Source organism: Excalfactoria chinensis, chromosome 9 (assembly GCF_039878825.1).
Source record: "Excalfactoria chinensis isolate bCotChi1 chromosome 9, bCotChi1.hap2, whole genome shotgun sequence".
NCBI lineage: Eukaryota > Metazoa > Chordata > Aves > Galliformes > Phasianidae > Excalfactoria > Excalfactoria chinensis.
The window spans coordinates 4,748,932-4,773,316 of NC_092833.1; the positions used below are offsets into that span (position 1 = coordinate 4,748,932).

General features: G+C 40.7%; 1 long non-coding RNA gene across 1 annotated transcript; it reads left to right on the forward strand.

Annotated features, from left to right (window-relative positions):
- Window positions 1-1,891: 1,891 nt before the first annotated feature.
- On the forward strand, window positions 1,892-23,512 carry LOC140256421 (uncharacterized). The gene is made up of 3 exons (XR_011904707.1): window positions 1,892-1,984; window positions 16,608-16,726; window positions 23,332-23,512. It is a non-coding gene; the product is annotated as an uncharacterized lncRNA (long non-coding RNA).
- Window positions 23,513-24,385: the final 873 nt, after the last annotated feature.

A 24,385-nucleotide genomic window follows, 5' to 3' on the forward strand; every position in this document is an offset into this window, starting at 1 on the left:
AGTGATCTGAAAAAAGGAAACTTGTGTCTCTTACAAACCAGAAGAATGATCTAGAACTTCCAGCCATCACCAACGTGAAGAAAGCAAATTTATCATTACACCTCCAAGCATTTTTCCAGTCAAGACTGTTCAGTGAGTATGTGACGTGTATCTAATGCAGTACCTTCTATTGTGGATGTGGCACCTTGTTACTGCAAGTTGTACCTCGGGGGAATAAGAGCTTCACTTTTGAGGTGTGGGTCTTTGTTAGCTTGTTTGTTAAATCAGAAATAGGGAGATTCTGACTCTTACAGATCATCTACTTATACCTATGCAGTAACAATGGAAAGTTAATTCCCAAGGTTGGTAATCTGTATTGAAATAGAGTTCAGCAACAGAGAAAGAGGCACAGGTATCCAGAACCTTGTGTATCAGTTAGAAAACAAACAAACAAAAATCCCAACCCCAATCCCATGGGAATAAAAAATATGCATATTGCAGTTTTAATGAATGATTTAATCTCCTTCCCTACCAGCTGACTTCCTCGAAGTAGATCAAGTAGTATTGACTGTACAGTAAACACATCACTTCCGTTGGTAAACAATTTCTATGAATTCCTCCTAAATGCACGTTTAGCTCCAGCAATGCTCCTCCCATCCACATGTCACTCATCCTAGATCAGAGATAGCTGAGCTATGGGAAACAATGTTTATCCATTATATATGGGAACAAAACCCACGGACTGCTTTTAACTTGTTTCTTTTTTAAAATCAACCAATTAAATAAATTAAGTGAAATAAGAGATAAAAAAAATTACTTGTCCAAAGTGCTAGAAAATGAGCTGTGGTTTTATAATTTGTATGCGAGAGGTGGTCAGTGATTAGATCTGCTGTCACCAAACACTTCCTTTTGTGGCTTTTCCTACCACATGTAGGATTCCCTGAGCATCTTCCAGTAGCATGCTAATAATGTGACTAACATCTGCCGCGTGATATGTCTGTTCTCCTCTTCCCAAAGGGAGGAAGCTATTACATGAAGTGTCTTGGCTATGGATGTCCTTGTTAAATTCACATCACTACTCATTTATGTTAGAAAACGAATAATGAGAAAAGTGGTCACAACAGGAGGGAGTGAGCCTTATGCTCCCAGGGGAATCTCCTTTAGGGTCTCTGGCAGACTTCTGTCTCCAGAGCAGACAAACTCTAGCCTTCACTGCAGAGTGCTCTGCCATGCCTGAGGAACGTGGGTGTTGACCACAGCCTTTCTCACAGAGCTGGATGTTTTAGACATCCTACATGTAAGTCAAGGATGATCCGAAGCAAGCATTGAGACTTCAACCTCCAATGGCGCAAAGCAGGTTTCTTACTTAAAGATCACACTAAGCATTCCTGCATGCTCAAACAGAGATTGCCATTAAAATATGATGGGTTTTGAACTGTCATTATTCATTAGGTTCCAGTATAATTTCTAGCATACCCGTGGCTTGCAGGCATCTGTACTTTATGTTCCATTGCCATGAAAGAGCTAATTGAGCTGATCAGAAATTGATACAATCATTGATGAAGATGAGAAGACTGACTTTCCTTGACAGCAGCTCTTTAGAAGGAGAGGAATCACAAGGTGACAGAGTTCAAATTTTGAATGCAAATGGAAAAAAACACCACAATCCAGTTCCAACATTAAGTAACTTGTATAGTATTTGAAATACTACGTTTTTATACCACTGTGCTATACTTTCTGCTTAGAACCAGGTTCCCCAGAATTCTTCAGTCAAACTGGGGTTGTCTCTGAGGTGTTGCCAGGTCACGGTGTGAACAAATAGTTGTGCACCAGGTGAGAATTCATGGCTAATCTAGGGATTTCAGGTGCAAGTAATACACCTAAGTTACCACCAGGTGAATCCTTACCACCTCCTCGGCCTTATTTAAGTGTTAGCATCTGATGGTGTAGCTTCTCTGGAATAGAGACTGCAGTTTTCTTGAGCTGTTGCTGGTCATTGGAAAGGGTGAGTTATTTTTTTCTATCTTGTTATCTTTTGTTTCTCTATGGTGTTTGTATCCTAGTAGAAGACACTCACATCACCTTCCTTTGCTCCCAGGTGTGAGCTAGTATGTTTGTAGCTGCTAGTATGTTTGTAGCTGCTAGTATGTTTGTAGCTGCTAGTATGTTTGTAGCTGCTAGTATGTTTGTAGCTGCTAGTATGTTTGTAGCTGCTAGCTTATGCTTAGTGCTGCTGTGGAGTTTAATTCTCAAGTACAGAATACCCTTTTAAGATCTTTCTAAACCTGTATCCTTAAAAGCAGGTTTCTAGGACTCATTTTGTGCACTGAATGAACTGGCTTTTTGGAGGTGTGAGAGATGATTGGTAGGAGGGAGCATTTACAGGAAGTACAAGAGACATTCTGAACAGGAGGCTGGCTGCAGCTGAAGCTGGGTAACACTTTAAGCCTTGGATTGTTCTTCACCTTATTGTTTGGAGGTCTTTAGCTTGCAGGTTTGTTTGTATCTTGGCTTTTTGTTGTTGTTGTTCTGAAATCCTCAGCAGCGTGTAGGACCTATTTTTGAGGTGGTTGAAGTGAGAAATGTCACTCAGCTACTTTGTGCTGCAGAACGAGAGCTGGAAGCGTAGGAGCTCAGCTTTCATGGCCTCTGCTTGAACTCTGAGGCAACACTTTCCTATCTGATGCAATAGGATAACTTTTGTGCTGTGCAAGTAAAGCAGTATTTTTCCCCTCTCGGCCTACTGTATTCTCCTTGTTCATGTTTGTACTGAGTTACACAATCATTCTTGTCTGTAAATAAAAATGAGTATATGCACCATGTGAGAATTTGAATGTAGTTCTTTGATGTGAACAAAAGACTGCTTTCCCATGCCTAGTCATCCATCTCCTATGTAAATAATTCTGATTGCCAAAATGTTACTGTTGGATTTTATAAGCCATTTGTGAGCAGAGGGAGAATGCATCCTTATTGCAGAATGCTTTCCCATCATATTCATCTGATACCACATATAAAGGGAATGTTAAAAAATATGCTTTTAGGAACTTAAAATAACAGGCAAACCATAAAAATGACATTAAAATGTACTGGACCCTTTTTTTAAGTGACAGTATGTTGTGTGTGAAGCTGAGGGCAAGCTGTTGCTGTGAGCTGAGGCTTTCTTTGCTTTGGCTCAGTGGATGGCCAGTGAATCTGGTTGGATCCTGGTGTGGCTGTTGAAGCAGGTTGAGTTAACTGAATTGAAGAGCTGGGTGCAGTTTTTAAACTCTGACCAGGGTTCTTAGGCAAAATATCCTTGGATGATGCCTGGGCACATGCATGCTTTCTGACTTGACTTCAGAGCTGAAATGATGGATTAGCAGATACCAGGAAGCTCTGTGTGTGGTAAATCCAGGCCTTTTAATAATGTGATTCCAACTATAGCAAGAAAATCCTCAACATTCTTTCATCCGTGTGAAATGACACTACTGAACCGCAGAATGGCTTTGATGCAGTGTAGGCCACTGAACCAGGAGGACCCTTCTGCCTATTTCCATAGACCAGCAGCGGGGCAGCACATCTGCTCCCTTCAGTGTTGCCCAGTTCTCCCTCACCAATGGGCACCACAAACTGTTGACCAGATGACCCCAAATGTATGCCTGCATTCCAGTATCAGCATCCAAGGCCAATCTGGCTGCTCAGATATCTTTCTGACAAATGGGTGTCACGGTGCCAGCAAGATTCCTCCTGATACTTTTTCTCTACAAATCCACCCTCTCCAGGCAGTTTGCAGTGTAGTGTTTCCTGTACCATTCATACACATTTCTTTGACCATAAAAATGCTGCTGATTTTTGTGCCTGATCTTCTTTCTTAATAAGAAACAAGGCTGTTTTTTGGATCTCCTTCTCTGGCGTTCCCTCCCATAATGAATTGTCAAAAAGGCTGACTTATTCTGTGTAGATAAGGTCTGAATGCAGCACCAGGATATTTCAGCAGCGTTCTGCTTTCTATCCACATACATATCTAAACTGACCAAGAGATACAGAAATCAGAGTGACTTCCTTCAAGTCACACAGGGAGCAGATCATTCCTGATAGAATCCCAAGAGGATCCTTGTGGTTCCCAGCCCTCTTCTGTAACCTCCAGACCACACTGTCTCCCTAATGCACAGTGCGATGTATTTGGCCTGAACATTAAATTGGCAAGTAGAAGTTCCCTGGGCTCTCATTTGTGCTGTAGCTTTAACTTTCCAGATGACTTTCTCATTGTGGTTTCTATAGTCTTCCCTGTTGACTGTGCACATCATGGTGAGCACAGCATGTTTAAACAGGGTTTCTAGGCTTGCAGGATCCCAGTTGCCCATTCTCATGTTAGCTGCTCAACACAGTAAAATCTGTTCCTTTGGTAGAAAATGAAGGTGGCGTGTCATCATGTGTTTTATTTCACTTATCCTGGCTTTTCCAGTCATCCAGCATAAGTTTATAGTGAGCTGCTGCTCCTTTCTCTCCTCCCCCAAGCATTTTGGGATTATATGCAGCTGTGATGTGATGAACAGGAAGTCATGTTGCTCAGAAGGCCTCCCTGACCTCTCCCCTTGTGTGTCTCTCCACTGTCAGAAGAGCATTAATTACCTGTGGTCAGTTCCTGATTGCAGGGCTGAGGGCTGGCCAGCTGTGGCTCAGCACTGCAGGAGCTTGCACCATGCTTGGAAAATTGGAAAGAAGAGTATGTAACTCACTTGTGATAAGAAGACTGATGTCCTTGTATTTCCTTGTAGTCCTATTGATGTACAGGAAACCAACTCAAACTGTTAACATACTTTTACTGTTTACAGGCAGTTTTATATCCCTGGTTGTGTCTAATAAGAATTGTCAGGATTGTGGGTAATGACCTTTGCAACTTGCAATTTAAAAATAACGGAGATCAGCATTTAGATGTTGTCTCCTGGAATAAGTTAGCCAGTACTCTCAGAATAACTAACACTGTACAAAAAAATCTCAGTCAGTCATAAGACTTCCTCAAATACCTCCAGGTTTATCTAGATGAAAGCCTGACACTGAGGCCAGATTGCATTGGAGAGAACTTGTGACTTTGCAGATTTCTTCCAGAAATTTCTCATAGAAGTTATTGGTGTAAATAGAAATGGGCTACTGTACAAGGTTCTATTGCAAAAATCCTTCCCAGTGAAGTTATTGAAGTTCCAGCTTATCCTGGGTTGAAAATGGTTCTGTCTTCATGTTACTTTACTGGATGATACCAAATTGAATATAGTTGTCTTTCTTCTGTTGAGCCTAAAAATCATCTCAGTGTTCCCCAAAATAGTCACCTAAAAGCCAATTCAGACTTCTATGAAGAACAGGGAGGAAAATTAGCTTCAGGCTAAATGGGAATAACTTCTTCCATCAGAGGAAGGCCAGTCATTTTTCTTGACATGGCACAACTTTGTGCTTTTAGTTTCCCTTTTCTCATTCTTTCCCGTCACATCATCTGTCTAATGGAAATTGTAAAGATGTGTTGGAATTGAAAACAAACAAAATCACTTAAAAAATAATGACCACATGTTAAAAACAAAACAACAATTAAAAAAAAAAAAATCAACCCCTCAGCTCTCTCTCTGAAACCAGCTAATTTTATGGCTAGAGTCTCCTGATGGTGAACTTGGAGCCAGAATTAATAATCCTTTCATGCAAAGATGAGAAGTTCCCACACTGAGTGCTAAATGTTAGTACTGCAACTCTGATGTCACGCCACAAACATCCATGTTGTGCATTCTGAACTCTGAACACATTCCTTTATTGACTTTGTGTTGTTTGTTTGTTTTTTCCCCCACCCATTAAGTCAAGTTTGGCAGTGAGGCAGAATACAGCTGAAGAGCTCATTTAACACCTGTGGTTTTGTTTGCCAACATACCTGTCTTGTGTGTAGGTTGCCTGGGGTTTCACAGGTCTCCTAACCAAGTATTATTAAATACCTTAAACTGGAAATTGTTTAGAGAAGTCTGCCTTGTATGGATCAGCCCTTCCACAGATTCACAATCACAAATGCACCTTTTTTATTTATCTTCCTTAAACTGGATCTCCCTCAAGCCATGGCATGCGCTGTTATAATGTGACTGTGTAGTGTGGTACAAATAATATCAAAAAAGTCAGATCTGAAAGTAGAACCCTTATGTCTTCCTACATGCTCCCTTGCACAGATCCTTGCTTGGGTTATAAGAATATCAACGTTTTGTGTACTGCAACCACTTGCTTATCCTTGCTGGTTTTCAGCACATTAACACATTCCTTTATACACTGTCATTATTTATTGAAATCCTGTTTATAAAACTCAACTTTTCAAAAAGAACAAGGAATTTTAATGCAAGCATCATCATTTCTTGAACATCAGCATCTGTTCTCCTTGAAACTACCAAAGAGACAGAAGCTGTACCATTTAGTCCATTGTAGATACAATAAGAGCTTGCCTATTAGCTGTCTCTTAGAGCTGGAAGATGTTACTTAAGTTTTGCTCATTCTTCATTCAAATTAAGTGAACTTTTTAAAAAATTCTATTAGACAGGAACAGAATCCATATTTGTTGGCTCCTTGAGAGTCTGACGGAGGAATGATGGACTAGAGATGTTTCTGTCCCTGCAGTTCTATCCCTTCCCTAGAACTATGCTAAAAGATAAATAAATATAGTAATAACAAGGTTCCTGTTTTCAGGGCTGAGCAGGGTAAGCCATGGCATAGAAGTGGATTCAGTCGAGCTGGGAGCAGTTTACTCTGGAGGTAGAAGAAAAGCCTCGTAGTATCCCTGGCGATCCTTTGTGTACAAACAAATAGTTAAGATCTTCAGAGAATACATGCATCTGTCCTCTGTTTCAGTTCAGGCCCATCTCCAGATTGAGATCCCAAGTGGAGCATTATCATAACTTGAATTGCTTTTTCCCGGAGGCTGCATGTCTCGCACACTGTCCTGCTGTGGCTGGGAATGCACGAGGCTTGCGTCACCACCACTGAGAGCATGTGGTTATATAAGTGGTATCCTAAGGAGAGGCAACAACATGTCCCTCTTGGGGAAGATGTCTGAAAACCTGGCTGTGACCTAGAAAAGACGTGGAGAGGAGGAGCTGTTTACAATGTGTCTTCATGCAATTAGAAATCTGAATACTGGTGGATTTTCTTGAGAGAACAAAGACTACAGGAATACAGCAAAGGCTTTGTGTGTCCCCTGGACAGCAGGAGCTGGGATTAACAGTTCTCTAGAAAACAAGCAAAAAAAATATATTCCAGCTTTTGAGTCAAAGCAAGACTTGATCTCTGGGTCTGTGAGTTCTGACAATCAATAGAACAAGAGCTTTGACAGAGAAGTCAATAGAAGTTGTAAGGCATTCAGAGTAAAATATTGCAGCAGGTATCAGCTTGGTTATGGAAGTAGTTTGAGCAAGAGAGGAAAAATGCATGCGCAACTTGCCAAATGCTTCTACTGCATCTGAGTCTTTCTCTAAGTTGTGAAACATGGGGGGGTAAAAAATGTGGGCTGTTCTTGTATGTCTGAGTTGAGATTTCAGTTTGGATTTTCATTGTCTAAGGCTCAATTTCAGAGAAAGAAACTATCCCATAGCTAAGGAAACATGAATGCATCAAGCTTTTGATAACTATGTAGTGATGTGGTGCAGCACAGAGACTTTAAATTGAGAACTTACACTGTATTGTGGATGGTGGTATTAAGAATCTCTCATCACGGTGCCAGTGTTGCTGCCTTGGTAAGCCAGGAAGGCATACATCGTTCCATGTTGGTTAAGGTTTTTCCATCCCTGTATGTTTTTGATTAGAACTGAATTGTGGGGGGGAAAAAAGAACCAGGTTTATCTGAACAAGGAATCTGTTACCCACTTATATCTATGGAAAAGAAAGTTTTAAGTTACTTTAGATGGACTCCCTATTTCTTCAGCTGCCTTATCCTCTGGTCTCAAAGGCATCTTCTTAGTGCCCACTGATAATGCGATAGGGGGCCTATGAAACAAGAGGGACATTCAATGCTTTTTTTTCGGCTAAAGCTTTCTACAGTTTTGGCTACATCTAATTACTGTATTGGTCACACCAGTCCTAGTTAGATAAGTACTAGAGTTCCAGTGCATGTTGTATTGAGACATTAAAACGGGGATCGTCTAACATAAAGCAAGCAAATATCTTTCTTGCTATTTCTTTCTGTTGTTTGAAATTCCTTTTTGGCACAGCACTTACATACTTGTTTTGACCACACAGCAGCGCAGCTGAAAAAATTGTCATGAAGTTCAATAAAGGGAAAGTGATAGCCGTGGCTGAGTCACTGCGTGTATGAGAGCTGGGTGGAGGAACAGTTGGACTGTACTGACAAAGATTCAGAAAATGCTGAGGAAGAATCTATCCCAGAGGATGCTGGCAAACGATCAAGAAACAAAGCAAGAAACAAAATAAACCACGGCTCCACAAAGGGATGGAAACCACCCCCCACAAAGTCAGCCAAAGAACTTTCCATCACAACATCCACATTAGTGTAACTCTCCCTAGTTTTCTCAAGATGAGGCAATTGCTGCATTGATACTTGTAGCAATTTCTTTAGAATATTGATCCAGAAGATAATTAATGCTGGACCATCTGTGTGTGCTGAAGCATGGGTGCTGTTCAGCAAACGCTTGTGGTGGCTGTGATGAAGTGTCTTGTGTACAGGGACAGTGTGCATGGGGAGGGAAGGGAAGCTGGGGGTGACAGTGCACCAAGCAAGCAGCTACCTATGTAGTAAGGGTCTGGTTGCACAGCATCCAGCTGGTGTAATAGCAGGTCATGGCTTCAAAAAACCATTGAGAATAGCCAGGTCTAGCTAGGAGACCAGACACACATCTGTGGTGACAAGGCAGGTCTGAGGTCACAGGTGTGGAAGTCAAGCAAAGGTTCAGCAAGGTATGAAGCCAGGTACAGTGTGCCTATTGTGTGGCCTAGAGGAGGGTCAAATGCATCCCCCAGTCCAGTGGGTGGCAGGTACATGAGTGGGCAGTGAAGTTGAGACTTCACAGCACTGCTTCTCATGCCTTTGCTTTTTTAATGGAAGGATGATCTGAGGTTACACAGTGTTGTGGTATTGGAGCAAGCTTGGATGTAAACAAATGAACTCTTAATGAAGGAAGAGGTTGCAGCAGAGGATTATAGAGGAAGGTGACTGGAGCGTTCGGGGTAATTAGAGCCTGCTGGCCCACTCCAGGCCCTGAGAGCAGAGGGATATGCTGAATCCATGTAGGGCTGTGCCAGAAGAGCTGCAGGAGTTGCAGTGGTCACTTCTGTGCACCCTTTCAGTTCTACTGCTTAGGGGCAGCTCTGTGACCATCTGTGGGATCTGTGTTTCTGAGAAAATAAGGTATAAGACCATATGAACTGTTTTGTTGCTTAGCTTGTTAGCAGCTGCAGGAAGCAATCTCAACCAGCATTGCCTGTAGCAACCAGTTGCACTTAGTTCCCTGTCTCAAATGGTAGGACCATCTCAGTGTCTTCAAAGGAAGATGCAATACATCCTCCAGAAGATGACTGTAACACAGTTACATTCAACAAGCAGATTCCTTTCTTGTCATCTTTTGCTCAAACTTCTCCTACGAGGACAGGCTGAGGGAGTTAGGCTTGTTCAGCCTGGAGAAGGCTGTGGGGTGACCTCATTGCAGCCTTTCAATACCTGAAGGGAACCTACACCCAAGAGGGGAGTAAACTCTTTGAAAGGGCTGACAATAGCAGGACTAGGGGAAATGGATCCAAGTTGAAGGAGGGAAGATTTAGGTTGGATGTTAGGGGGAAGTTCTTTACTAGGAGAGTGGTTAGGTCCTGGAACAGGCTGCCTAGAGAGGCTGTGGATGCCCCATCCTTGGAGGCGTTCAAGGCCAGGTTGGACGGGGCCCTGGGCAACCTGATCTAGTAAATGTGTATGTTTGGTGGCCCTGCTAGGCAGGGGGGTTGGAACTACATGATCCTTGAGGTCCCTTCCAACCCGGGTCATGCTGTGATTCCCAATGCCCAGTGAACAAACAAAACTCTTTAGACTTTATATTTTTGTATTGTGTGGCTGATAGCCAAGTCCATAAAATCATTAATAGCTCTCATTTTTATGCCCTTTTAAAAGCTGTGTATGCTATGATGTATCTGCTAGACTACTCTTGGATATGTCAGTTGTTAATTGATAATATTCTGGACAACATAGATTAATAATCAGTGGAGATACTAGGATTTAGGTCTTGACATGATTAAGGGGAAATTTCCTCTCTGATAATCATGTAATTTTGGATCGATGTCTGTGAGCTGTGTGGGAAACATTGGCCTCAAGTGTGAGTGGATTTAACTCTGGTTTCTTATCTACTTCCATTCAGTTGGGGTTACATTCTGTTTTTTTACGGATCTGTTTTTGATTCAAACAAATCAAGAGCAATATCTTAGCAAAGATCATCAGTTTTTATCTTTATGCTTCAGGGTGTCTTTAATAAAATTTTGAAAAAACTCCCTTTATTGGGTTTTCTGTGTCCTTTGATTATTATTTTCTCCCCTTCCCCAGTGATTTTTCCCTTAAGGACATTGCATTCAGTTATCATGGCAGTAAGTGTTCATTAGCAGCTCCAGTAGAGTTGCTTCTTGAGCTGCGCCAAGACAAGCTTGTGTATTTTCAGGACAGGGGTCAGAACATCCTCTCTCCCATGTGCTCCAGAACGAGTTGTTCCAAGAAATGATTCTCTTAAGGTCATACTTTCTGACAGAAGACAAGTTTAGAAATGAACGATGGAAATCCTACATTATAATTTTATTAGATTTTTGTTGTTCCTCTCATCTCCCTGCCTGTTATGCTTAGTAGTGCTCATTGTAGAGATCATTGGCATGTCGCTCCTTAAGAGTATTGTAGTTTTCTGATAACTGAAGTAATCAGATTTCTTTGTATGGTCCTGGTTGCAGAATTTCTGATAAGGAATACTTGAAAGATTCAGGGAATTTTGTCTTTGCAGTCTCCATAATTGTTTTGGCTTCCGGTGAAGTTTCACAAAGAATAACCCCAGTAAATTTAACAGAGATGTCCTCCAGAGAGAAAGAGAGAAGTTTCTCAAGAAGTAAACCATGTGGTTAAGATGGATTCCTCTGGCATGTGAAGTTGAAAAATATATTAAGAGCTTCATCATATTTTGATTCAGCCTATTCTGCATGAGTATATCAGAGCTATAAAGGAAGGTCTTTAAGGTCTGTCAGGAAAGGAAAGCATCCAGAATACTAGAAGAGAGCAAGCGTGAAAATCTATTTCAAGAACAAGATTAGGAGAAATAGGAAGAACTGTCAATTCAGTTTTGATTGCCATGTTAGAAGATGTAGGCCCCACCATCTGTAAGAAGCAATAAATTGCTTGATGCTGTATGTGGCAATTTTCAGAACTGTGATGGACTCATTTGTACTTCGTAGCCTGCATCCCAGTTATGTGCTGAGAGCTGAACATTTGTGAAATGCTTTCCCATATACAGGCCAGTGGTTATCATCTATATTTAACTTTATTACAGAAAATCTCATTGTTTAGTATATCTAGATGATAAACGTGATTTAATTGCTGAATAAAACCTGAAACCACATTTTCTGCAGTAAATTACAATGAAGTCAATAACATCTGTTCTTGGTATTTGAATTTTGCTTTCCCTTTGTTTTGGAACCTTAAGCTCTCTCCATCCCATCAAGACTGGTGGGCAACTATTGTGAACTCTGGGGCACACGATCCATATGTTCCCTGCAAGGTGGCTTGCTTAGAGAGTAGCCAGCTCCAGTTTCCAAAAGCTCCACTGAATTAGACTTAAAGAGACATCTGAAGTCACCACTGATTTGAAAACATTTATGCCCATTGTAACAAACCTACTCCTGAAGGCTCTGAAGTTGTTTGGCTCGCTTAGGCTGAGCATCTGCTGCTTTGCACTCATGCAGTCCCTTGTTGTTACTGGCTCCAACTCTGAGAAGCAGCATCCAAATTAAAGAAAGAGGAGAGGTAGAGCTGGATTTCTTGGCACATGGAGAATTGTTGAAGGGTAGAGGAATGTCTGAATAGCAGCGGATGATGGCCCTGGGAAGTACCAGAGCATTGGAAGAGCTGGTGAAGTTGCTCATAATGATGTGTTGAGCTGTGCCCTCTCACCTGCATGCTGGCAGGCAGATCTGAGCACAGGGATCATCGTGTTATTCTGTGCTTATTGCTGAGACAAAATTGTTTGTTGGCACAAGCTCTTTGCCATTACATCTATATCTAGATCAGTTGTTAGCTAGATTTTTGAGCTGCCTTATCATGACTTTCTCTGCAAATTTTATTTTGCAAGTTATAATTATATAGACTGCAAGCTTCAAGCATTAACTTCTTGAGCCTTCTCTCATCTTGCTTCTGTTAATGTGAGTGACTGCAGTATCATTAACTGGTGCAGTCCCAGGGTTTCCATAACTGCACATTGCAAGTCTGAGAGCTGGGCCCATTTCTTAGTAATGGAAATACCAAATGATCTCCAGCTGGGGCAAAAGTTCCCTATGGAACTTAAGCATTTGATGGTAAAGGGAATAGGACTGAGCATCCCAGTGTGGGCAAGAGAACAGTGGGGTTCAACTGGGGGTGGGACCTCCTGGCCTTGGGAGCCTGACCATCTGCACCCTCAACCGCCCCAACTCCTCAGTAAGCAATGAGATCTCCAGGTGAGTTGTATCAGACTGAAAACCTTGGAAGGTCAGGACAGTGGAAGCAGGAGCTAATGGACCTTGCATATTTTTAACTCCATGTCAAGCCTTTTATCTTCAGTTTCCTGGTAATTTGGTTTCCCATCTGTGCAGTGCAGAGCTGCAGGCAGGCTGGCAGGAGTCTGGGCATGTTTCCAGTACAAGATAGGTTTCCACGGTAGTTGGCTTTTTACAATTGCAAAATGCTTTGATTTTGATGAATTGGCATTTTCCTATGGAAAAAAAACATGCCTTGGGAGACTTTCCAGTCAGAAGGAGACCAAGTTTCAGCATATTGCAAAATTTCCTCCAGATCAGGATTTATTGTGTAGCTATATTTTTAAGTAATTTTATCCTTCACTGTTTTCTTTGTATTGTAACAAATAGAAACAAATGCAAATATCATTATTATAGGTGTTTGTAATTTGGTTTATTTTTGCCTCTGGAAAAGGGCATAGGTATAGACATTTAAATATAACACCTGCAGGAGTCCTATGTGATGAAAGAGTGAATTTTCAGACCTTCTTTTGCAGTGGAACAATATGAGACATCATGGAACATAAAGTTAGATTAAATACTGCAGTATTTGCTTAGTAATTTCCTTCTAAAGCAGACTTAACACATCTTAATGGAATTCATAAATTTGAGCAGATGTTTGTGAAAATGTCTTTATATTCAGTGTTGTTTGATTCTTACTTCATATTTCTTCTGGCCATCTACCCTGGACCAAAACACAGCCAGGGCAGCTGGGAGAAATCTAATGACAAATCAGTGTGTGTGAGCAACACACAGAGTGCTAAATGCAGCCCTCCTCTGTGCCTCTGTGAACGCAGGAGATGTGAACCAGCCATATTCCTGGGCTTATAACCACAGGATGGCCAATAGGCACTTGCCAGGGAAACTCGCATCCTTACTCCTGCAAGTTATTCATTCCCTTAAAATGAGTTACATTAAGTAACCAGTGTAGGCCCTTTCCCTTTATTGGATTAACAATGTGATGCTTTTGAAAACCCTTTCTCCTATCACATTTGTACAGAGTCTAGAATCCAACCCACAGCTAATCATTTTGCATTCAGGTGAGGTAGTAAATGAAGGGCTGTCCAGATGAGTTGCATTAACATAAATACAGAATGCATCTTTACCTTCTTAAGCAGCTGAAGTTGCCATATGAACGCCATATGGGGCTGCAAGTCTGCTGAGTGTGCTTTTCAGATGGATGAAACCACCTCATTCCCTCTCCAACCAGCAAGCTCTGGAAAAAGGAGAAAAAAACACTTAGTAAATTTAGTAGTTCTGAGTATTATATATTTTATGTTGTTGGGGTTGTTGTTTTTTTAACCAGGTGTGTGTGCAGCGTAGCAAGCGACTTCTTTAAACGGCTACAGGTAGCTGTGGTGCATTTGTGACTGCCTGCTTCTCAGGGCCAGGACTGAGCTGCATTCACCCAATAAGCAATCAGCCAAACCGCTTTCCTGCAAGATCTTTAACTAAATTTATGTTTTGATTTTATCCAATGTAATTGAAATTTTGGCTTATATTTTGAGCGCAGCTGGCTTTTTGTAAATCTTCCGTGGATGTGTTGAACCTGGGTCAGCTGAGCTGCTTTCAGATGATTTAATGCTGACATCTGCTGTTATCGGGATCATAACTTGTGATCGGCTGCCAGTGCTTCCCTATATTTCAGAAAAATTATACTTCTCAGGGGGGAAAGTGAAGCTTATATTTGCAGTAGATAACTAAATGGGGAGGATTTTGTTTTGTTTCCTTTTGTATGTATATCTGTTTGTTGAACGCATAATCTTTAGAAAGAGTCCCGGTTTCTGAAGCTAACGAAACAGTTCATTAATAACAGGAATTGCTTAAAGTCACGTAGCTATTCTAGCAGAAGCTCTGGAAAGTTTTCTACAACTTGTTCTTTTTCTGTCAAAAAAAAAAACAAAACCGGATTTTGTCACCAAGCTCCTGCTCCCAGCACTATCCGAAGCCAAGCCATTCTGAATTTGGTCCAAAATCAGCTGTCTTTTTTTCCTTCTGATCAGAATGGACAAAGAATGATCTTAAATATCAGCTGGGACTTCCCAGCTGTTTGTGGTTGCTTCAATTTTATATTTAAATTACGGGCGATCAAAACCATTGATGATTAGTATTCCATACGAGTGCCTGAAGTCCCAGTGCTGCCATGTGTGAAATGAGCTGCTGTACAGAGCAGCTGAAAAATAATCCCAGCCTTAACTCTGCTCTGTCCCTGATGGGATGAAAAAATATAAGGCGAAGGTGAACGTCCTCATACTGTATTCTGCCTTGTTTTAATAATAGATTTTCATTTATAAAGTCGGCTATTACTAAGAATATTGACCTATGACACAAAAAAAGCTATCTGGGAACTCAAAGGGTTCTGAAAGTGGGACGCAAATGACGCTGACAGCCATGGTTCATCCTCATCTTGAATATAATATCATGCTAACAAAACATTTATAGTGTGAGAGATATGCGAGTCCAAGTATTGCACCACTAGTTTAAACTGAAGACAGGCCAGAATTTTCTGTGGTGTTCTCTGATGTATATACAGCAGAGTGAACAACCAAATGGAAACCTGAGCATTGTAAATCAAGCTTGAACTGTCCTGCAATGAACAGGACATCTACAGTTTGATCAGACTGCTCAGTGCCCTGTACAGACAGAACTTGTTCTTAATTCTGACTATTTTTTTTTTTTAAATGAAAGTAAATATTTTTAAAGTTATGGCCTTGTAGGAAATCTGTTATATTTTGGACTGGTTTCAGCTGGGCAGAAGTCCTTTTTAAGAAGAGGAAAAATGCTCCTGCAGAGATGGGAAAACTATAGGGGAACTGCAGATTTGAAAGTCATCTAAATCTTCCATACCTTTGTAAAACTTGTCACTTTACTGTTTCTCATTTAAAAAATAATTGTAACAAGAAGTTCTCAGGTTATACCAAGTTCAAGCAAGTACATAATTTACTAAGTAAGATGTTCATGTGTAAACCAGCATCACTTTCAGCTGCAATGCAGAGCTCAACCCAAATCCTTTTTAAGCTTTTAAAGAATTATTGTCACTTCAACAAATTCCATTCTGTTTGCTGTTTAATCTCGTGTAACATGCAAGTAAATTAATTCACTGCAAGTCCGTAATGTTTTTTTTGTTTATGTGCCTATATTTAGCCTGCTTTATTTGTTGAGGGTGAATGTGATTCATTCAGCTACTGGCAAGTAGGCAGATTCCTATGTTCTTTTTGCAATGTGCCAGAGCATTGAAAAACAGAAAACCAAATGATTGGGTTGAAATTGTCCAGTTTCTGGCATTTCCACAATGAATACCTCTTATCTACTGTGTAGTTCTTCATTGCTTCAAGGATAGGAATCTTGTCCAAACAAAATTTCATGTGGCATCATCCAGTCTATGTAATAACACTCTGAAGGCAGTCTTGAAACCCAATTTATACTGGTTATTACTGTTTTTAACTTTTTTCTTTTTCTTCTTCTTTTTTCTTCCTTTCCCTTTAGTAGAAAAACCTGGTTTCTTTGGAAAAACCCATCTACAAACTCTGAAGTGAAACTTAAAAATCAAAAACAAAACACAGAACAACCACAGCTATTGTCACCCCTGGTTAAATAGAGAAAACTGAGGGGGGGGAAGAATTGAAAACAGAAAAGGTTAAAGACAGAAATGTCATTGTGAACTGCAGCTGAAGTTCTTTCTGTCTTTTTGCCTCATGGCCAGCTGCTTTTTGTTTGTCAGTTCCGGAGTGGTGCCACTTGTGGGACCTGTGGTGCACCCACACAAAGAGGGACTGTGCACGGTAAGGGAGGTACAGCTCTGGACGTAGGGGTGCATGTGGGACTGCAGGTACTAAATGTATTCCTGATTATGTAAACTTTTCATTGACTATAGAAACTTTTTTCTGTTTCAGCAGCGAGGAAGAAAATGGAGGAATTGGGGAGGAATCTCTTTAAGCATCAAGAAGTGGTTGTGATCAAATACCTGCTGTTGGATGGTGAGAGTAATGCAGCAAGTGTACAACCTGTAGCTCAGGTATCTTATCTTGTGCCTTCACGTGCTGCTTAACCATGTGTCATTTTCCATGTTTCTTATTTTAGCTCTTTCCTAAACAAAGAAGTTGCCATCTTCTGAAAGTTTCCTGCTGTCTGAGCTGCTGCTATACTCAGCTATCATACTTCGATAATCTTTTTTGTGTTTCCTTTATATTTATTATGTCTCTTCTGCTTCTGTCCTTTGTTTCTACCATGTCACTTGAGGGCTTATCTCTTCAAACTCTTTCAGGACAGGACTGTCTGCACTTTCATAGTACTTTCTTCCTTTCTCTATTTAAAAAAAGTAAAATAGTTTAATCATAACACCGGTTCCCCTCTTAAGTCACTAAACAGCAGGAATTGTGTGTTCTGGCTATATACAGCTGGGCTGATGTAGTATTTTTCAGTGACTCTGAATTCACTTGACTGAAGGCTACTTTTGCTAGAGACAAAATACTAAATCACTTCTTTTTTTGAGCTGGAGCTAGAACAAGCTCTTTGATCCAATGACGGCAAGAGCTAATCCTGATCTTTCTTGAACTCTGTAGTTTTGGCTGAATGTTGAGTCATGAGCACACTGAGTATGTATCTTTCCCGTCAGCAATCAGATCAGTTACAGTTAATTAAAATTTATAGCGTTGTCTTAGACAAGTGTTGTCTTAGACAAGCCTAGATGTTGGCATGAGAGCCTAAACAGTTCATAGTAAAATTGCTTATCTACGTGAATAAAGCACGTTGTCACTGTTCCTACAGAATGGACAACTAGGATGAGCATCCCACTTTAACTATTGGTCCCTGGCTCTAGCTAATGGCCATGTGCCTTCTCTGTGTAACTGCTGTTGGAACAGACAGACGATCTCTTCTCTGGCAGCCGAATGTGGAATAGTCAGTATGGAGAAACTGTGAAACTCTACCATTTATTGTTTGCTTGTTTGTTTTGCTTTGTTTAAGCAATGACAACTTTAAAAGTATGCAGCATGGTTAGGTGGTCATATTCATGTGCACATCTAGAATAGGATGTAGTCCATCTGTCATACAGTTCATGCTGGGGGTTTGTTTAACAGGACCTTCTTTATTAGTGGCTTTCTCATTTTATTTTCTTCCTACACTCGAAGCTTGTGTATTCTGCTGATTTGAAATGTGGTGCAAGTTGCATATAGATAAGGAAAAAAAGTGGCCTTGTTTGAATACTCATTCTTGATGGGATTGGGCAAACTGCTTTAGTTCACAAAAGTTACTGTATAACTTTGCTTAATACCCACTAGATGCAACTGGAGAGCAACTATTCTTTAAAAGCACTTTTGGAGAGAGATTTAGTAGTGTCTGGATTATTTTCTGCCAGCAAAATGCACACTAGAAATTCACTTATGTACAAATGGTAGGATTGAAGTGAAGCGTTTGACTGAAACGTGAACCTTTGTCTTGTGAAGCATCAAGTCTATCTGTCATTGAATCCTGTGCTTACTGATACCAGTAAGTGTTGGTAGAAAAGCAGTTGAAGATGGATTTGAGCTGGGCCACGTCTTGCTGGAGGAGCACAGCTTCCTAATTTGAGACAGAAATCTCACTTTTTTCTTGTTGTATACAAGTATTTGGGAAAGCAATGTCCCAAGAATTGTATAAAGGACACAGAGAAGAGAGGGTTTTTTTTAATCCACAGCAGGTATAAGCAGACAGATGCTATCCTTCAGAAGGAAAACAAAGAGACAGTGATCATGCAGCATTAAATACAGCCTTAAACAAATAAGTTTTCGATCACCAAGCAGACTGCCTAAGAGTCCAACAGTTTGCAGCAACTTGCAATAACAAAGCCTTCTTTTGCTGGCAGACCTTTGCTAAGATATATGGAAACAGGTTGATAGGTGTTACAGGGCATATGACCAAGCAGAACGTAAAAGTGGTTATGGAGATCTGGTAGCACACCACAGAGGTATCCAGAGCTTGATTGCTCTAGCAGCTCAAACCCATCCTTATTTTATTTCACTTCGGTGCAAAAGTGTTCCTTGTGGTGATAACCATCTACAAACATAATCTCTCTCACAACAATGGCAAAGTTCCCATCAATCTTCTTTGCAGCACTTTGCGCTGTATGGGTACTGTGTTTCTGCTACATTGCGCCTCACAACCGTCTCCTCTTTGCTTTTGACAGAAGGCAGCTGCTTTTCTCCAAGCGAAAGCCTTCCTTCAGAAGCCGCTGAGTTCATCTGAAGCCTGATTCAGTGAATTCTTGGAAATTTCTTCCTCGTCAGAGCGTGCTCTGCTTTGCTCTTTGACACAGTAATATTTAAAGTGTTTTCAATGTGAACGCACTGCAGTATATCCTTCATGTGTTTGGCAACATCAAGAATGGGGAATGCATGTCTGCAGCCCTGGGAGCTCTCACAGGAGCTTTCCATGAATTTAAGCCCCAGATGATGTGAAATTGGCCTTTGGATCTCCGGAAGTTGCATGAATGATAAATGTCTTTTCAGACTGTTTAGGATCACGTTAACTAAATTTCTTTTTTTTCTTTCTTTTTCCTTTTTCTTTTTTCTTTTTGTTGCTTTATAGATACAAAAACTTGCTTTCTGACATGGAAAATTCATGATGTTCTGCTTTCATTTTGGTGGTCTTGGAGGAAATGTTTATGGAGAAGAGGTAACTTAATGGGGGACTCCAGTGAACTGTATTCAGAGACCTCTGGCTTGTTCTGTGCTGCATCAGCTGGTACTGGGGCTTGGTGCTCAGTTTAGGGGCTAAAACTGGGGTTGTAGAGGCAGGTGCAACTGGAAATCTTTTTCAGCATTACAGTTAATGCACTGATTCTACCCAACCTCTCAGCTGATACTACATCCTTGTTTGCTTTCATCTTCCAGCCAAGTTTAGTTATAATGATTATAACTCGCCTATTTAAATCCCCTTCACTATTTAATTAGTTATTATATTTTCCTCATATTTATTCTTCAAGGCTAATGCTGTGATTTCTTCAGCAGCTGTTATGTCTCATTGCAGGCTGGCCTCTTTTGCTTAGTGAGGAGTATGAGTGCGGTATATATTTTTGTACATGCTTTTTATGATCACAGTCTCTTGCAAATGGCTTTAAGTTCTATAGGGATAAAAGACGATACATAAATCTCTGATTATGATTATTTTGACTATTCTAACAAGAGCTGGCTGAGGAACAACAATCTGACTTGAAACAGCCTTTAAGGTTTTGAAATCCCCTGTTGGAAGGGGATCAAACTTTCCACTGTCTGTGAAGCAGAGCTGTTGAGACATCCATTTTCATATTCTCAAGGTCAAGCGCTTCTTACTTGAGGTTTTTTCTCTGTAGCTTCAGTGAAGGCCTCAGAAACCTACGCTAACTAAATGTAAGTTGTATCCACTGAGCGTTGCAATTCTTATTAAGTTCTATTGAATGAAATAGATTTAGTTAAAAAATGTTTTGATGGGTGCAAACATTCATATTTCCAGAGTTTCTCCATGGTGGAGAAAACATCTTTTATCAGAGCAGAGCACGAACACATATGTGAATTTACTGTGTTTACCTTTAGTGCTTTATGAAACAGAACTTAAACAGGCATAAGGTTAGTAAATAATTAATGAGAATTTGCATTTTGGATGCATTCTTTAAGAGAGTTCAGCACTGGGCCAATTTGAACACACTTTGCCCTTGGTTTTGTGTCTTTCTTTAGTTGTTCATGTGGACTTACCTTGGGTAGCAAGCAGAGAAAGCGGCTCTTTAAAATATATGAAGGCAGCCACCAGAACATGGTAATATACAAAAGATGTGGTACTGTAACAGAATTATGAAGTGACCTCTGGGACAGTAGTGAGGTAGATAGCTATCTTTTGAAAACAGTGATTTTCCTTTTGTGTCCTCTGCAAAGCTGGCTGATCTCTCTTGCACTGTCCTCTCCGATATGAAGCAGGTGGTGCTAGATTCACTGTAAGGAAATGGGGCCTGGATGCAAACTGTGGCCTGCATTGCGTCAGTATGGTCTTGGGCCAGTGTATGCAGAGGCATGTAAATCTCAGTCTTCCTTGCTGCTGGTTTTCCTAGTTGCACAGAGCAAACCCCCAGGAGAAGTGTAGTAAAACTACTGACAATGAAACTGTAACCGTGAGTGAATGCTGCTTGATTTGTAGGAGTTAAGGATTGCCTCCCCCTGGGTTAATCCCTCATTGACTAAAATGGAGTGATCACCATTCCGCACAGCATGCACTCTGAAAAGAATAACAAAAAAGAAAGATATCTAAAACCTATCGTTATACTAAGGTAGATAAGCATGCAAATAAATCATTGCAGGTTGAAGAGCAGACAGCTACAAGGATGTGTTTTTGAGGTGTTTTTGTTTGTTTGTTTTTATATAGTTCCCTCTGAACTAGGAGAAGGAATAAAAATAAAATCAGATCTTGAAAACCAGATTTCAGCTTTCAAAAGAATGTGGTTAGAATATTTGTTTATCCTCCCACCTCCAACATGCCACTGCTCTGGGGGATTCAGCTATTGCAATCATAAGAATGATTTTAATTTACGTGGGAAATGCATCTTCATTTTGCCGTGCTTATAACTTGCTGGAGGGAGATGAGACCCCTTGCTATCAAGTATGTTTATGGGTAAATTCAGTTGATAGATTACTGGGAGAAACAGTTCTGTGTGATTGGTAGGAAATTAAAAACACCTCCGCTGTCAACAATGGTGTCATAGCCCTGAGGTAAATTCTTATTGCTGTGTTCTTATCTATGATTGGAGTCCTTGGAGTTGCTCATGCAAATAGAATGAGTGGAATTCTGTCAGCCCCCACCAACTGTAATGAAGTGGTACGTTGGGGGTAGGTACCTCTACCAATCACCTTGCGTTTCTTAATTCCTCAGTGCTTCCATCAAAGAGCTCTGAGCCAAAACCTTTAAATCTAAATAGCATTTGTGAGGAAAAGTTTAATGGAAAAAACAAACAAACAAACACAAGAAACTGAGATGACATCATCCTTCTATTTTACTGTAGCTCTGAACTAGTCTAAGTACGCAGTACTAATATAAGTACTCTGAACACATATGACTTATACACTGAACTAATATAAGTAAGAATGCAGTGGATTCTTCGCAAATTTTTCCATTACAAAATGTGCATTCATCAAGAACATTTTTGGAGGAAAAATGATCAAAACAAAAGAATGTGAATAAGTGAAGGGAAAGAATATAAAGACAAATGAAGAGCTAGAAATAGCCTCAGGATTCTAGTTTGCTAAATTTTAGTTTGTGACATTTTCTTTGGTTTGGAATGCGAATGAATATAACAAAGTGTCACAATGGGGGAAAAAACGTTCCTTGTCAGCAATAAATTGCCACTGCACAAATATTTTAGATCCTGCTGGGGAGATGCCCAGGCTCTTGTCAGAATGGTCCTTTCTGTCTATTTGCTTGCCTTAGTGTCAGCCATAGACTTGTACTAGAAGACAGTTCCATAGGCTTTGGCAGATACTCGTTCTCTGGAATCTGACCTAATCCTGGAGAATGAAAGCCAGTCAGCACACTTCTTCAGCAGAAGTTCAGTTTCACAAACACCAACATTAGTATGAACTGTCTGAACGAGCATGCGCAGTCCTTCATCTTAGTTGAAGAGCTGTTAGTTGTTTCAATCGAATAGAGCCTTGGAATAGCCCAAATTCCAGTTGGATGGGCTCTAAGCAGCCTGATCCCAGTGGCTGACAACTCTGCCCACAGCATGGCATTGGGACAAGATGTTCTTTATGGTCCCTTCTAGCCCAAGCCGTTCTGTCAATTTATGTGTGGGGCAGTGGGATCACATTCACAACAGAATGCTCATTTTGAATCCCAGCATCTCACAGGCAAGCTCGTTTTCTTTCTGCTGTTTACAGCAGTGATTTTACTTGGAATGCAGCTGAAAAACTGCAAAAAGCTTTCTGATCTCATTCACACAGAAATCAAGAGAATTCTCCTCAGTATTAATGCTTTCTGCATTGAGCTGCTAGAGACTGAAAGAAAAAGCTTTCAGTGCAGACACTGCCTTCATAGATTCACAGCAGGAATTTGCACAGTGTTTTACTTCTGCTTGACCCAAATCTATGCTACTAATTTCTGACTGAAATCAATACAGTTATATTAACAAATACTGTTCCAAGGTGTGCTTGTGAGTGTGTGTGAACACAGCGCTCAATACCAGAGAAATGTGTATGGATATTTCCATGGTATTAAAAACGTTACATTTCATCTTAAGATTTAAGTTCAGGGAACATATAGGTCTAAGCTCTATGAGGGTGTCTGGTTAGTGTATGCATCTGCATTTAGATTGTAAAGACGAGGAATATTGGCCTGAGTGGGATCTGGTTTTTGTCACTTTCTTTAAAGAAATGCAGAGCTTTACTCTGTCAATGATGCCTGATCCTTTTTCTTACACCTTGTTGGGTTAATTATTTTGAGACTCTTGAATTTAACATTCACTGTCAAACCTTAACTGGGTGTGGGCAGCATCAGAGACCACACACTCAACAAAGCAAAGATGGCCTTCTGTCCTTTCTAGGCATGTTTAATGGGTGGTGGGGATTCTCTGATTTAATCTTCCTGTTCTTGAGTGGCCTTCTGTAGCATGAGTTCTTTCCACAGGAAGGAAATGGATTTTCAGACGTTGCTAGTTGACATCTTAGAGTCTCTCTCTTGGTGAAGAACGGAGGTGCCCTGGGAAACCAGTCTGACTGTGAGAATGGAAATTTCCAGGTGTCTTAGACTCCCTTTTGTAAGCTGGAGTCTGGTGAATTTAGCACCCAAATCTGCAAGCCTTCCAGCTGAAATCCAAATCATCTCAGTACTTACAGGTAACTGCCTCTGCCCATTCTTAATGTATTATTGTACATAATATGGTGTGCCCACCCCACACCTCACACAAGCTTGGTGCAGGAATTATGGTGTAAGTTGCTGCATGGTTGGAAGGCTAAGTGCCTGGGTTCTAGTTTAGAATGGTTTAGAGGTGACAGTGGGGAGATGGAGGAGGAGCCTTCCAAAGTGTAAAAGGCTGCTGAAAAAGGAAGGGAAGGAATGTGAGTGGAGTGAGGCATGATGGGCTTAAATTGTAGTGGGGTGGCAGTTTGGGTTGATGTTAGGAAATCTTTCCATTGGGCAGCCTAGCAAAGCTCTGGAATAGACTAGAGACAATTCTATTAGGAAATATTTTCATGCAACAGTGGTTTAGGAATAACTCATTCAGATTTTGAGTAAAAGGATAGAAGGTCAGGGCTCAGCAGTTCTCAAGAGGTAGTGCATTAGCCTTTCCCAACCCGAAATTCCTACTAGAGGAATGAGATGCAGGAGATTCCATTTTCCTGCATCAATGCAATGCAAATATCATGCAGGATGGGGAAATCAGCTCCTGCTAAATGCAGAAGTCAGGAGATACTTTCCAAAGTGTTTCCAGCTTATTGCATCCCATCCAAATCTGACTTGTGCCATCTGTGGTAAACAGGCTATTGGCAGCCCTCTGTTAAAAGGCCTTCAAGGTTAATTCAGGCCCTGTTTTAGATTATTCTAGTCTTGCAGCCTTTGTGTCTGTAGACTGTCATTGGCTGCTACTGTGCACATAAAAGCATTATACTGTTCCCTGCTCAAGAGCAAGCTTGTGCTTTCTCTCTAAAAGTTCATGAATTTTGTTCTTTCCTGTTGATGT